The 16,491-nt window shown below is 43.7% G+C and overlaps 1 pseudogene; it reads right to left on the bottom strand.

The window, feature by feature from the left end:
- Nucleotides 1-2,070: 2,070 nt before the first annotated feature.
- Nucleotides 2,071-2,659, bottom strand: LOC142451310 (fatty acid-binding protein 5 pseudogene; annotated as a pseudogene).
- Between the last annotated feature and the right edge of the window lie 13,832 nt (nt 2,660-16,491).

The raw sequence follows: 16,491 nt of genomic DNA, 5'->3' as shown, positions 1-16,491 counted from the left end.
GAGTAATTTTATCCCCATTCAAATAGAAAGCGCTCCCCTTTCTCTCTCCTGAATTTAGTTTCTTTAACTTCTTTGAGACACAAGCAGTTAAAGCCAAAAGTTGATGGCATGAACCTCCTCCCACCAAGGGGCAACTCAGAAGACGGATGCAGCCAGCCATCTGCATCAAACCATCACAGCCTTGAAAACCCCGTGGGGCACCTGTCCTCTGCACACAAGGGCCCGCTTAGCCAAAACCCACGAGATGGGTTGCAACCAGCAACACAGCAGGCTTCTTTGACTTTGTGGAATGACACAAACCATTTACACTCAACTGCTACTAAAGGTTGGTCGTTCAAACGCTCCCAGTGTGACCACAGCCAAGCAACCCTATGGAACTGTTCTGCTTTGTAACAATTGGGGTCACGAGGAGTTGAAATTCATTCAACAGGAATGAGTAGCCTTCTGAGTCCACGCTTCCTTAATAACTTATAGCTAAGATATGCACAAACCTAAAACCAACCCCACTGCTGTGGAGTCTATTCTGACTATCCAGGGTTTATGAGGCTTTGTAAATCTTTATGGGAGCAGAGAGCTGCATCTTTCTCACTCCAAGTAGCTGATGAGTTTGAACTGCCAACCTGGCAGTTAGCAGACGTTTCAGTGAACAGTCCAATGCTTACCTTACAATGCTACCAGAATTCCCTCCCTCCCTTCCCCCCCCCCTCTCTCTCTCTCACACACACACACAGTTTCAAAAAGTGCTTGAGGCTATTTGATCCTGTAAAGATTTACTGTTTTAGAAACCCAATTTAGGGTGGATTTGAGTCAATACCCACTGCTATCAAGTTAATTTTGATTCATAGCAACCCTATTAGGGTTTCAGAGACTGTAAATCCCTACATGAGCCTATAACTCCATTTCCTCCCCCCTCCCCCACCTGTTTTCCCATTGGCTGGTGGGTTTGAACCACCGACCTCGTGGTTAGCACTTGCTCGACAACACCAAGGTTCCTCCATGCCTTTGAACTGGAGTTGGGCAATTGATCATGACTTGGGGTTTCAAAAGTTCATCTTTTCTGACTTAATCATTCAACTGCTAGAGATCAGAAGACAAGCATGCCTGTAGCCAAAATCTTGTGTAAAGGGTTACTTATCAGATAATTTAAATGTGTTACATAAGAGGAAGATTGTGGGCAATGGAGTGTCTATCGAATACAAAGATGTCTTTTAAAGTGTTAAGAAGCAAATGGACAGCTGAAGCACTAATGTGTATCTGATGCACAGCTTAGTATTTTCAATTGTTCACTGTACATAAAAGAGCCCTGGTAGTATAGTGGTTACACGTTGGTCTGTAAACCAGAAGGTGAGCAGTTTGAGAACACCAGCCTCTGCATGGGACAGAGATGTGGCTCTGTAGAAAGCCTACATCAATAAACAGTTACGGTGTTCTTGAAGAACATTGAGTAATACCATGGAGTGCCGGAAGAGCAAGCAAATCTGTCTCAGAAGCAGGACCTACAGCTACATCCTTCTTAGAAGAGAGAATGTTGAGATGTCACCTGACATACTTGAACATGCGAGCTGGAGAGACTCATCCCTGAGAAAGACATCATGTTTAGTAAAGTCCTGGGTCAGCCAAAAAGACGAGACCCTTAATGAGATGGCTCGACACCGTGGCTACTACAATGGATCCCAATAGAGGGGCAATGGTGAGGATGGAGCAGGGTCAAGCCATGCTTCCGTCTGTCTATGCAGAGAGGCAATGAGTGGGATGGTGAGGATGGAGCAGGGTCAGGCCATGCTTCTGTCTGTCTATGCAGAGAGGCTATGAGTGGGAGTCAACTCAATGGCACCTAACACCGTATAATAGAACGTGATACAGTCATGAAACGATGTTTTTCAGTAATATTTGACACGAGAAAAGTTGACTGCTGTGTTGAATATCCAGGAGTTGTTAAACACAGGTGGAGTTAAGAATGAATAAGATCACAGTGTTTATCGTGGCATGAAAATATGGCGTGCATAATGTATGGATATATACTTTTAGAAATAAGTGTGTATGTAAAGCACCCATTTCTTTTAACACAAACACATTCATTTATTCATCAGAGGGGTGATCCTAATCAAGTCAACACTTGGAAAGAGTTGCATGTAAAACGTGTGTGATCGAAGTAATGGAATACAACGACAACAAAGCAGTACGGAGATTTGCTCATTGAACTGAGCTTGTTCCTTCTCAGCTAATTCTTGTCCAAGTGATGATGGAAATTTTATTCTACTTTTACGTAGGTCCGAGTACAGGTGACATTGTTCATAACGCATTCCACCACTAATTTTCCATTTTCCAATTTTCTGGTTATTGTGCTCTCCTTCCCATCCCAATCCTGGTGTTGGACCAAAACACCATCTGTGAAGCTGCAGACAGTCTGAGTTTTTCTGCCATCAGCTGTGGTTTCTTCAAACTTTTCTCCCAGGTTACAAGAAAACTGTGTGGTTTTCAAAGTGCTCTCCGTTTTCATGGTGAGGGCTTTGCCATCACAAGTGATGACACAGTCAGGCTTGGCCATCGCCCCCATTTTTCGAAGAGCCATTCCCACTCCTAGTTCCTTCATGTATTCATCAAAGCCTTTGCTGTCCACCAGGCGCCATCTTCCCACGAACTGCTCAATGGTGGCCATGGTGGGCGAGGACCGGCAGGCGAGCGGAGAAGGTCGAGGAGAGCGTGGTGGGCGAGCGCGGTGTGTCTAAAGCACCCATTTATATGCATGCCAGTATGTAGCTTATGTGCACCAAATAAAGAAGGAAGAAAAAAGTATTTCTGGGTTTTGAAAATATAGAAAAATTTAATTTCCTTAAACATTTTTTTATATCTTTCAAATATTCTCCAGTGTGAACTGAACCATTGTTCTCAGGAAAAACAATATAGGATAAGGTCTATCTGAAAATTCTATGTGAACTCATTCTATATAAATGCCTACATATATGAATGAATATAAGTGTATAGGATATTAATTATAGTATTTGTCAGATGAAAACATATGAAACAACTCAAGTGGCCATTAATATGGGATAGTTTATACACATTATGGTATTTTTATAAGGTAGAAAATTATCAAACATTTCAAATAAATATTTATAGATTTAAAAACATAGCCAATGCATATAATTGTAGTATGATATCAGTACTGGTATTTATTCCCAGTGATATATGAAGAGGCTCCCTAGTGGCACTGTTGTGTAAGTGTTGGGCTGCTAACTATACCGGTCAGCTGCTCTGTGGGAGAGAGATGAGGCTGCCAGCTCCCAGAAAGATTTACAGGTTCGGAAACATTAAACACAGACTCTGTGAGTTCAAATCGACTTAGTAATGGGTTTAATTGGCTTTTTGGTGATGTATGGCTATAGATACACAGTAAAGCCTGAACTCATGTAAGGTCAACATCTAATCGAGAATGAAAAATCAAAAATTCCCACTAAATAGAAGTAGAAAAGTGGCGACTACATCCCTTTTAAGAGCTGAAAATGTTTGGAATCTGGAAGCGTAAGGCATCCCATGGAGTTCTGGCTCTTTTCGGTTTCACTTCCTGAGCTCCATGGAGATCTTGTGTTTCCCAGTCTTGAACGTTTTCCCTTCGAACAGGTGCATTGAGTGGACAATAGGTGAGTTCTCCTTCTCTGACCCATGCCTGCTGATATATGGGACGACGACCAGAGGATGCATATCATAGTTAATTTGGGAGGTGAAGTGGGTTGGGTTGATAAAGGGGACCGTTATGTTTATTTACTCTATGAGCATCTAGATCAGTGGTTCTCAACCTTCCTAATGCTGTTATCATTTCATACAGTTCCTCATGTGGTGGGGACCCCCCAACCATAACATTATTTTCGTTGCTACTTCATCACTGTAATTTTGCTACTGTTCTGAATCAGGCAACCTCTGTGGAAGGGTCGTTCTACCCCCAAAGGGGTCTTGACCCACAGGTTGAGAACCATTGCTCTAGAACATTCTGCAACATTTATTGCCTATTTACTCTATGAGCATCTAGAAAGATTCTGCTTCTAGTAATGTATCTTTCACAATAAAAATATTTAAACCTGTCCCATGGGTATAAAGAAATATTGCCTACATAATTAAAAATAAATTAATAAAATGCTTGTAGCTCCTTTTAAAGGCTCTGTGCCTTTTATAGTCTTCCTTTGCATCATCTTTCAAGGCTTGGCTGCCTATTCAAAGTTGAAAGAAATGTGGAACGGGACTCAAAATCATAAGAGATCAGCCTTATTGGTCTTTTCTAGCAAACTGATAAATAGTAAAGTTGTCATACAGTTTTATTAATTGGGCAGCTACCTTGAAGTGAGTTTGCTGGCCCATCTTTTCGTCACACACAAGGTCTGTGAAGTGGGGGTAGCCATGAGTGACAGGCTGTCTATTACTGGACTGGCTGCAGGTGAGGACGAGGCTGCAGCCAGCAGTGAGGTGGGCCTGGGACTTGAGTGGTTAGTGCAGAAACATCTCCCGCCATCCTTGGTACCAGCATTCTTCTACCTTGTCTGTGGGGGTGGAGAAAAGGAGGAGCTGCTAAGTGTAGCAGGGAGCTAAGTCGTGGCTGAGTGGGCAGTTTGTGCTCTCAAGACAAGAGAAAGAGGAGTCTTTAGGCAGCATTGATTTAAAAGTAATATGTCTCAGCTAGGGAAGTCAAGTTGTCTTTTTATATCGTCGTCGTTGTTAGGTGTCATGGAGTCTGTTTTCAACTTGTTGCATGGCCGAGAAGAACTGGCCATACATTTTCCCAGGTTGCAATTTTGACAGAAACCGATAGTTCTTAGCACTATCTCCCTTACAGCCTCTGGGCAGGTTTGAACCGCCAACCTCATGGTTATCAGATGAGCGCTGAACTGTTGCGCCTCCGAGGCTCTTCGTTTTCTCTGTGCCTCCTTCTGCTTATCCACAGAAGCAAGTCCTCCTGGGGTCCTTCTTAGTGAAGAGATACAGCATGGTGTTGCTGAAAGAGAGAGTCCATGGACCGCTGAGTCTAATTTCCTGACTGGCAAGGCAAGACATTGAGGATGGAAGGGGTAACCCAGACATCAAGGAGCAGAGATGGAACCTATTGCAAGTGTTCTGGAGATTAAACAATAAAACCAAACGGACATCAAAGAGGTTGTCCAAGTCCTGGTGACCCATGTGTCACTGTAAAAATGTGTCTGCGAGGGTTTTCGGTGGCTGGCTTTTTGAAAGTAGATTGTCACATCTTTCTTCTGAGGCTCCTCTGAGGAGGCTTGATAGACTACTGTGACCACCTCCTCAGTTCTTGGGTTCTATTGAAAATGGTTCCTAAGGATACCTACCATATATACTCGAATATAAGCCCGCCAGAGTGTAAGCCGAGGTACCTAATTATTACCTGGGAAACCAGAAAAACGGATTGACTCGAGTATAAGCCTAGGGTGGAAAATGCAGAAGCTATTGGTGAGTTTCAATAATCAAAACAAATGAAAATAAAATTACTAAAAAGTGAGACATCCGTGGGGTAATGTATTTAAATATTTATTTTAAATAAAAAATATAAATAAAAGGACAAGTCATTTAACATTAGTAAACCAGCCAGTAAGTGGAAAATAGGTTCAACAAAAACAATAAGGTATCAACAATGATACCTTAAGAGTACTATTCCCTGAGCTCAATCAGTAACCAAGCTAAAATGTAAAGAGTTAAAATCCTTCAAAACTGGGTTCCTCCTCATCATCCGCATCCCAATGCAGAGCTTCAGCTGGTGTAAGGTCATCATAGACACTGTCCTCACTGAGATCGTGGTCATCACCATCACTGCTGTCATTTTCATACAAAGCGCAGTCTTCACTGCCATCCATAGCATTACTAATACTACATTTCTGGAAGGCACGTCGCACCATGTCTTCTGGAATGTCTTCCCATGCATCTCGAACCCACTTTGCTATTAACTCTATGTCAGGCTTCATGAGATTTCCTCCTTTTGTTAGTCGGGCTTGACCAGATGACATCCATTCATGCCACATCCTTCCCACACGGTCTTTAAAAGATTTATTCAAAGATTCACGTCATAGGACGGCTCTGATCGGTTGGATTTGAGTAAACAAACATTCAAAACCCTGCAGTGTCAGCGGGGCTTTGAATGAACAGCGGAGAAACGGCAATCACCCACGAGATAACAGGCACTCGTCCAGTTACCTCGGGGACCCCAGCAAGATGTTACACCTCGTTGGGGTACCACTGACCCTTGTATAAGCTGAACCCCAAAATGTGCTGAAAAACTCGGCTTATACATGAATATATACGGTAGTTGAAAGAAACACATCCATCCCCATTGAAGACACACCGGACAACCTTCCTTAGTCTGTGGTTGGCTGTGGCTTTCTCAGTATGTGTCAATCATACAGAGCACCCCACTGTCTTTACTTTTGGTGCCAGTCCAAACCAAGTGAAAATGATACTTTTCATGGCCACCCCAGCAGACTCGACTGGAAAACACTCAGAAAGGTTAATGGACAGACCTGTAACTGCTTGAGGGCTTTTCAGTTTTTACTGTTGGTTTTTCTTTTTCCCTTTATTTTTGTTTTGTTGTATTAGCTGTTGTTGATTTGTTTTTTGTCTTCTTTTTTGTTATGTTTTGCTCTGCTTTGTTTTTGTGCATATTGTTGTCTATGCATGTCTATCTGAACAAGATAGGCAGGAGGAACAATCCGGAGGAGAGAACAATGGGACCGATGGTTGGGGGAGCGGAAGACATGGGAGAGGGAAAGATGGAGGAAAAGGAGAGGGATGCCAACAAACCCATGGACAAGGGAAGAATACGTAATCTAAAATTGATGATGATGAGGACATAGGATACTTGAGAGGGCTCAATCAAGGGCAATGGAGCCGAAGGGAATTACCAAAACCCCAATGAAGGTGGAAATTGATAGTGGGGTGGAAGGAAAATAAAAAGAAATAGAGGAAAGAACTGGAAGGCATAGGACTGTTATAGTGGTCTAAATTCAGGCATGTATATATGTAAATATATTTATATTCAATGACGGGAATAGAGCTATGTACATTTATAAAGTATTATGGTAACAGATGGATATTGGGCCTCCACTCAAGTACTTCCTCAGTGCAAGAACAGTTTGTTCTACTAACACGGGACTTGGTAATGTTCACCTTCCCTGACACGATCACTGAAGACAAAGCGGGTGCATAAGCAAATGTGGTGAAGAAAGCTGATAGTGCCTGGCTATCAAAAGATATAGCGTCTGGGGTCTTAAAGCCTTGAAGATAAACAAGCAGCCATCAGCTGAGAAGCATCAAAGCCCACATGGAAGAAGCACACCAATCTGTGTGATCATGAGGTGTCAAGGGGATCAGGTACCAGGCATCAAAGACCCCAAACAAAACAAACAAGCATATCAATGGAATGAGGGGGAGAGCAGAGTGGAGACCCAAAGCCCATCAGTAGTTAATTGGACACCCCCTTTCAGAAAGGGCCACAAGGAAGAGAGAAGAGTCAGTCAGGGTGCAGTATGGCACCGATGAAATACACAACCTTCCTCTAGTTCTTTAATGCTTCCCCCCACTACCATGACCCCAATTCTATCTTACCAATATGACTAGACCAGAACATGTACACTGCTACAGATAAGAGCTTGAAACACAGGGAATCCAGAACAGATAAACCCCTCAGGACCAATAAGGGAGCAGAGAGCAGTACTAGGTGGGGTGGCAGTGGGGGGTTGGGAGTAAGGGGCTCAAGTAGAAGAAAATGTTTTGAAAAAGATGTCAAAATAGGTAAAGATGTGTTTGACAAAATGGATATATATATATATATATGGATTGTGATAAGAGCTGGAAGAGCCCCCAATAAAATAAAAGTAAAAAACGATAATGATAACTTGGTCCTAATGTAACCTCACATGTAGAACAGTCCCATCACATGGGTCTTGTTTGCTACAGTATCGTGTTGGAGATTCACAGTGCCACCACCAAAGCGTTCTGTTCCAATAGTTCTCATCCCATGCAAATAAAATACAATGCAATCAATCCATCTTAATAGAAACATGCAAAAGATATAGGTCTTCATTATATATGTAGATATTATAATTATATGCAGGCATATTTAACTCCCTTCTCTAACTTGGGTTAACCTGAGAGGAATTGAGACTATTTTTGTTGTTGTTGCTCAGCTTTGTTTAACAGAAGTCTGCCAGACCAAGCAAAGGACGGTGCTGGATGAGGCAGGCCTTGCCAGGAGGCAGTGGGATGCACCCATGTAGCAAGAGCAATCTGGATGGTGCTGTCCTCATTCCTAGGTTCAGAAAGGCAGATTAGGATAAGCCCAATGCTAAAGCTGATGGAAAAATGCCATCCCTATTCTCCTTCTGGGTCTTTAGTGTTCCTATGTGTAAAAAAATGTGTCCACAGCTTGCTATAGTAATGATGATGACAGAAAATGTTGGCAGGGGAGAGGAGTGGCCTTGACATTTACCTTGTGTGTTCATCTGTGCTCTTCAACGTGCTAAAAACATTAGGGATGTGTTGCAGTGGAAAGAGCCCCAGGTCAAGTATAAGGAGGCTGTAGTACCTGTTGTTTGTTAGGTGCCCTGGGGGTGGCAGTGGCGGGGTGGGTGGGGGTTTTTCTGGCTCATATTGACCTTATTTACAATAGAGTGATACTTATAATAGCTGTTAAGTTTGGGCTGTGGCTGCAGCCACTGTGTCAATCCATCCCACTGAAAGAGGAGGGGCTCTCGCTCTCTTTTTTTTTTTTTTTTTTGCTGACCCTCCACCAAACATGAGGTCTTACAGGGACTGGTCCCTCCTGATGACATGCCCAGAGTACACGAGATGAAGTCTTGTTAGCCTCAAGTCCAAGGCACATCCTGGCTGTACTTCTTTCAAGACGGATTTGGGTCTTTTTCTGGCAATCCACACTAAATTCAGTATTTTTATCCCAAGTCACAATTCCAATACATTAATTTTTCTCCAGTCTCTTTTATTCATTGTTCAACTCTCACACGTGGTGCTATCATAACTCTTGTGCAGCAGAGTTGCCCAATGCAACATGGCCTTTGATTTGTTGACTGCTGTTTCCATCAGCATTGATGGTGGATCCAAATAAAATGAAATCCTTGGCAACTTCAAATACTTTCTCCATTTTTCACCATTTTGTCTCTTGGTCCAGTTGTGAGAGTTTTGGTTTCATTTACACTGAGGTTCATACTGAAGGTCTTTGATCTTTACCAGCAAGTGCTTCAAGTTTTCTTTGCTTTTAGCCAACAAGGTTGTGTCATCTGCCTATGATAGGTTGTTAATGAGCCTTTCTCCAATTCTGAGACCTCGCTCTTCTCCCCACAGTCTAACTTCTCATACTATTTGCTTAGCATACACATAGAGCAATACATTGGAAGGATACAACACTGACACTGCTTTTCCTGATTTAGACAATGCAGTAAACACTCTCCTGTTAGAACGGCTGCCTCTTGGTCTGTGTCCAAGTTCTACACGGGCACAAGTAAGTGATCTGAAATTCCTATTCACAATGTTATCCATAGGTTGTTATGATCCACATGGTCTAATGCCTTTGCATAGCTAATGAAACACAGGCAGCATCTTTCTGCCAACATTCTTCTGACGTCAGCAATGATATAACTTGTTCCATGTCTTCTTCTGAGACTAACTTGAATCTCTGGAAGTTCCCTGTCAACATAGTTTTAAAATGGTCTTTAGCATAACTGTACTTGCATGTGATATTAGAGATAGTGTTCAATAATGTTCATATATTGACCATTTTTCTTTGGAATGGGCACAAATATGGTCTCTACCAGCTGGGTGGCCAGGTAACTGTCTTCCAAATTCCTTGTCATAGAAGAGTGAGCACTTCCAATATTGCAACTGCTTGTTGAGACATCTCAAGTGGGACTTTATAAATTTCTCAAGCCACTCAGTAAAGTTCTCCCAAAGTCAAATTGCTACCAGTGAACCCCTGAATTTAGAGATTATCTCAAGAATAGATGGAACAATGATGACCCCAACCCATAGGAGTCGTGGGATGGCATCAAAGACATTATACATAAAAATAAAGCCATGAAAAAGCATGGACAGAGAGAAAGAAAGAAGGAAGTCAGAAGAGCCTCTGCTTGTTCTTAACCTGCTCTTAAATCTAGAGCAGCTAAGGAAATGGAGCCTAACATAAATGCCACCAGACTTCCAAGAGCAGCTTGAGAAGACAAAGGGAAGTATTACAATGAAATGTTCAGAGCCCTGGAGCTAGAAAACCTAAACGGAAGCACATGCTCTCTCAAGCTGAACAACGGAAGAAAACAATGCCTGCCTCAAGTTCAAATACCAAAGGATTCTAATGGCAAACGATTGAATGATGCCGCGAACCTCGAAAGAGATGGGAGGATATAGCTGGCTCTTATCAAACTCCATATTGAGGATCCCACAAGTCCGGTTCTTTGGTTACTGACTCCTTTCACTCAGCATAGTGTTGTCAAGGTGCGTTCGTTTGGGGGCATGAATGAGGACTTCCTTTCTCGTTGGGGCCGTGTAACCTTTGGCACTCGGCATCAGGTCTGCAGTGGTTTCTGGAGAAGACGTAACGCTTCTCTGTCTGCTTGAGAGGAGCCCCGGTGCCGCAGTGCTGGAAGGGCTCGGCTGCGAATGGAGCCGTTTGATGCCATTACCTGCTCGGTAGGAGAAAAATGGGACAGGCTGCTTCTGTAAAGATTGACATCCTTGGACACCGTATGGGGCAGGTCTACTCTGTCATCTACGGTTGCTAAGAGCCTGAAGCCACTTGAGAGCAATGGATTCTTTCTGCTTTCTGGATGATTCCTTGCAGGATGTGAAGTGAGGAGGGTCGCTATGAGAGGTGTGAGTGGGCCTATTTTAAGTCCACTTCAGAGTGGTGTAAATGAGGGTGCATGAAGGAATGAATCTGTTTGACATGTTTGCAGCCATATAGCCCTATGATATTGTGGCAGTTACATAATCTGGTGTCAATTTGGGATTAAGAGTGTAGGGGTGGAGTCTAGCCTGTCAACCAGGATAGATCCAATGAGGCTTCTGTGTGGGCCTGACCTTCTCCTGAGGATTCTGGGAACTCCTATTATTCTTCCTTGGAGGTGGGAGAGTCTCTCTTGGCTCACTCCCTGCGAGCCATTTCTGAAGAGAAGCCACACGAAGCTACTCTGATGTAGCCAGCATTCTCAGAGCCAGAGAAGCCACGTGGAGACCCCTGTCGACACTGAGATGCTTACAACGCCACTGGATCCACAAGACTTCCCACCCACTGGCCTGTGATCTTCCTGCATCAGATGTCATTGCATGTGCTGCGTGAATCTGAAGAGGACTTTATAGATTGGTATCAGACATGGGCTCATACCGGATTTATGGACTTGATCTTGACTGGGCTGGGAGGTTCTCTTAATGTAGAGTTGCTCTGGGATATAAAGCTCCTTTCCTACACACATATGAGTGTCACTGGATTTGTTTCTCTAGCCTGCCCAGACGAACACCGATGTCTGCCATGCCTTCTTGCGTTCCATCTCTCAGTCAAGCAAGCTGTCACTCAACTCAGAGATGACACCACCACCCTCTTCTTTCCCAGGCTGATGGTGCTGTAACTGGACTGACTTCATTCATTGCTTTGATGGCTTTCAATAGAGGTGGGCTTCCTTAGGTATATATATTTTTTTGTTTTTTTAATTTTAACAATTTATTGGGGCTCATACAATTCTTTTCACAGTTCATATATATACATACATCAATTGTATAAAGCACCTCTGTATCCTTAGGTATATTTAATATGCTGGCACTGTTGTCATCTTGTCTTCAGCAGAAACTCTTCAGTGAGTGGACATCTCATGTCAGGGATGAGAGATCCTGTTGGGTGTTGATAGATAACTAGGTCAAATCTTACCGATGAAGATGAAGAAGAACAGCAAAAGCTATCCAATTATCAGTGGTAAAACTTGTGCTTTCCAAGCAGGAGACCCAGCTTTAATTCCTAGCGAATGCACCTCATGCACAACTACCACCAATGGAGGCTTACGTGCTGTTACTTACTCTCTGTAGAGCTACCAGATGAAAATAGAGCAGCAAGATAGTCACGGAAGTCTACTTCTGAAAATCAGCCAGTGTTAACCATATGGATCACAATGGCCTTGCGGTCTGGGCCAGACTGGACGGCAATTAACAACCACAAGAGCAACAACAAAGGCTTCATGAAAGGAAGCTGTACAGAGGATGTGTTTCGTCTGTTGGGAGATTCCCCAGGGAGTTAAGAGATTTTCGTTTATTTTCATAGGAATTCCTAAACAAAAAGGATTTAAAATAAATTTCCATGTTAAGCAAATCAAAAGAAAACGCCTCTTACCAACAGGATTTCCCTGAATAGTTTCTAGTCTTCTTTCACATTGTGCATGATGTTTTTTCATCATCAAGTCTTCACCCTCTTTCTTTGGGACCCTCCAAGGAGCTCGCGAGAGATAGACACTGTGCTTTATCCGTTTTCTCAGACCAAGGCCTCTTTCTGAGTCATTCATCTGAAATTACATCAACAGCATCTAGCCTTGGGGGAGGGCGCGTGATAATCACCATTGATGACTTAGGAATCTGAGATCAGGGAGGCTCTGGAAATTGTGTGGGCTGAACTTTCTGATCTTCATTTAACTCCCGGAAAAATAAACAAGCATTCTGAGTCATTGATCGTCATGGTTGCTAATAAAGGTAGTGGGTTCCTTCCAGCTGTGTTTACATTTTTATTTTTAAACCAGGATGGCAGGAAACCAGACTACGGACTTGAGCAACTTGTAAGCAGTGGCCTGTGTGGGAAGCAACAAAGGATTCTGTTGAGGGACTATTGTGCAGCAGGGCCCGGGAGAAGAAAGGTCGGAAACAACTGAAGTGTCCATTCATAGGAGACCAGTTGGTAAATTATCAGGTAGTCTATGTCATGGGCTAGTGTCCTTGGGTTATGCAAATGGTGGATGTATTTGGCCGCTAACTGAAAGGCTGGAGATTTTGTTAGCTAGCTAGCTAAGGGACAGGGGGTTGTCCCTCCCATGCCTGCCAAGGCCCCATAGAGGAGTTGGAGAGAAATCAGGCAACCATTAAACACCTATGAAGATGCCAAACTGAGCATGCTCATACTCAAGGCCCCTCACCCCACACAATGGGAAGTACACCTGGGCAGGCCGATATAGGTCCAGGTTCATGACATCACCCAGGTGGAGCTAACTCAGCCAATGGGGTCAAGCAATACCATCAACCACGCCTTCCCCCAGCCAGGAGGGGCAGTGCTAGAAAAAAGGCAGGGAGCACGCTCTGGGATGCTCTCTTACCCTCTTCCTAGTCAGAGGCAGGTAGAGGGGGAGGGAGGCCCTAGTTTTTTCGGGCTTTGGCCTCCTCCCCAAGATCTGCACGTGTGGGTGCTGTTTTCCACGTGGTTGTTGGGGCCTAGTTGTGAACCCCCTTGAGACGGTGAAACCTGAAACATGTCCTGTTCTTCATAAAAACCCACTTGCATTACAAAACGGGCTTCGGTGTGAGTTCTTTCATCGAGCGAAGCCAAGAACCGAGGTGTTACCGACTCCAGACACCTGACAGTTTGGGCTCACACTTGGTGCCTTGGAAGAAAGCATCAATGACCTGTCTCAGATAAAGCAGCCCTTGCAAACTCTCTGGAGCACAGTTCCAACCTGACACGTCGGAGGGTGACATACGTTGGATTCAGCTCAATGGCAAGTGGCATATCATGGACGGTTTGGTCTTTTGGGTCTGCCACACCCCAAGTACACCCTACCACGAAGATTCCCGTGAAAGTGATTTATTGCAGAAGTGCTCCTTGGAGGACTCAGGGAAGGGGTCTAGAAGCAGGGCAGGAAGGGGACGAAGCCAAGTCAGCGTGTGATTTCAGACAAAGTCCCAGTGCCAACTGGGTTCCTTTGGGGAAATCTGGAAGATAAGACAGACTTCAGGGCTAGTCCCAACTCGAGTCAGGGAAATGGGCTTTTATAATCCTGTAGGCCCCTGCAGGTCCCGATGCTTGTCCACAGAAGCCCGGTACAAGCCTCAGAAGAGAGTTACAGGTGCTGGCAGCTAAAGCAAAAGCACGCAAGCCCGTGTGTGGACACAGCGAAATGCTAACGGGATTGGAGGAGATGTGGGCAGAGCATGGAGTTGCTGCTCTACTGGGTAATATCTGAAAGAGTGAAGTAGAGGTCTCAGTGGTCTCATCAGACGTTTGTGTATGACACGCAGCGAGGTGGGGGCGAAAAAGTAAGTTCAAACAAACAAGCAAGCATTGATCAGAGCCATCTTTATTTGGCAAGAAGATAAAAATTTCTTTCTCCACATAGCCTCAATTTAGGCCTACATGGGTCTGAAGGTGGTGCTTCATTCTCACTAATGGCTCCTGGAAGAATTCTTCATGCTTCAGTCTACACCAGTGCTTCCCAAAGTGAGCGGTCTGTGATCCCTCCCTTGAAGGGTGATACTGGATGATCCAGGGAGGGCTGCAAAAGCAGATGTTGCACTGGATCCTGAATTACAGGCTACAATATAAGAGTTTTTCATTGTTGGGGATGCTGAGTAGTTTGGGGTTGGTTGTTTTTTTTTTTTTGCTCTCAGAAAAGGGGGTGGTAGGTCAAATCACATTGGGAACCTATGATTTATACCATGTCAAAACCCCAATTTGGGCACCTCGAGGAACTCAAATTGTATTCCCTTTTCAATATTCTGTGAGTTTGGGGAGCCACAAAAAGAAGTCTGGAGAGGTAAAACCAGGCCTGTGTGATCATGGCTCCCATGAACATGCTCATAGGGCAACCTTTACGACCTTTGAAGAATGAGCAAGTCATTGTCCTGATGGGGAAGAACAATTTCTCAGAGTAAAATTTTCTGGCCATTTTCTTAATTTTTAATTTCCTTGAAACATCTTCATAATAAACCCCTGTGGTCATTCTGTGTCTTTTGAGAAAAATCACCAATATTACCTATTTGAAATAAATTTTTAAAAATTACCAAGACTTCCTAAGGTGAGCGCTCTACCTTGAAATTAACTGACTTCAGAGACCCCCTGGGGGAGCAAAGCGATGAAATCCCCGGGGAATACCAAAAATAGACTTGGGGGACACAGTGTGGCACCCCATCAGACTCGACTGGAAAACACTTCTAAAGGTCAAAGTCAGACCTGGAACTAGTTATAGGCTTTTCCTTTTTTGTCATTGGCTTTCTTTTTGTTATTTTGTTTCTATTTTTCTTTGTTGTGGTTTTGTCTTCCTTTGTTGTTTGGTTTGGCTTTGCCTGGTTTTTGCGCTTATTAATGTCTACAGATAAGCTCTAGATAAGATAGGCGGGATAAATAATTCAGAGATGAAGACAACAGGACTGACAGTTCCAGGGAGATACGGGAGAAGGGGAGGTGGGAGAAAGGAAGGGGGTGTCAACCAACCCAGGGACAAGGGAATAACAAGTGAACTAAAATCAATGGAGAGAAGGGCATAGGATGCCTAGTGGGGCTTAATCAAGGGCAATATAACAGCAAAGAATTACTAAACATGATAGTGGGACAAGAGAAAAGTAAAAAGACGAAAGAACTAGGAGGCAAAGGGCATTTATAGAGGTCGAAATACAGGCATGTACATATGTAAATATATTTATATATAATGATAGGGAAATAGATCTATGTACTTATATCTATACTAAGTACAAAGGTAGCAGATGGACATTGGGCCTCCACTCAAGTACTCCCTCAACACAAGAACACCTTGTTCTAATAATCTGGCATTTTGTGATGCTCACCTTCCTGACATGATTGCTGAAGACAAAATGGGTGCATTAGCAAATATGGTGAAGAAAGCTGATGGCACCCGGCTATCAAAAGATACAGTGTCTGGGATCTTAAAGGCTTGAAGATAAACAAGCGGCCATCTAGCTGAGAAGCAACACAGCCCACGTGGAAGAAGCATACCAGCCTGTGTGATCATGAGGTATCAATGGGATCAGGTATCAGGCATCTAAGACCCAGAACAAAATCATTTCAGTGTGAAAGGGAGGGGGATGGAGTGGACACCCAAAGCCAATCTGTAGACAATTGGACATTCCCTTACAGAAGGGTCACAATGGAGAGACGAGCCAGTCAAGGCGCAGTATAGCACTGATGAAACATACAACTTTGCTCTAGTTCTTTAATGCTTCCTCCCCCTGACTTTCATGGTCCCAATTCTATTTTACAAATTGGACTAGACCAGAACGTGCACACTGCTACAGAACATGCACCCGCAACGCAGGGAATCCAGAATAGATAAACCCCTTCGGGCCAACAATGAGAATAGAGATACCAGGAGGATAAGGGGAAGGTGGGGTAGAAAGGGGGAACCAATCACAAAGATATACATATAACCCCCTCCCTTGGAGTATGGACAACAGAAAAGTAGGTAAAGGGAGATGTCGGACAGTGTAAGACATGACAAAATAATAAATTATAAATTA

This window comes from Tenrec ecaudatus, chromosome 6, assembly GCF_050624435.1.
Source record: "Tenrec ecaudatus isolate mTenEca1 chromosome 6, mTenEca1.hap1, whole genome shotgun sequence".
Taxonomy (NCBI): Eukaryota; Metazoa; Chordata; class Mammalia; order Afrosoricida; family Tenrecidae; genus Tenrec; species Tenrec ecaudatus.
The sequence above is the reverse complement of the archived record's forward strand: the minus strand, read 5'-3'. Positions and strand labels throughout refer to the sequence as shown.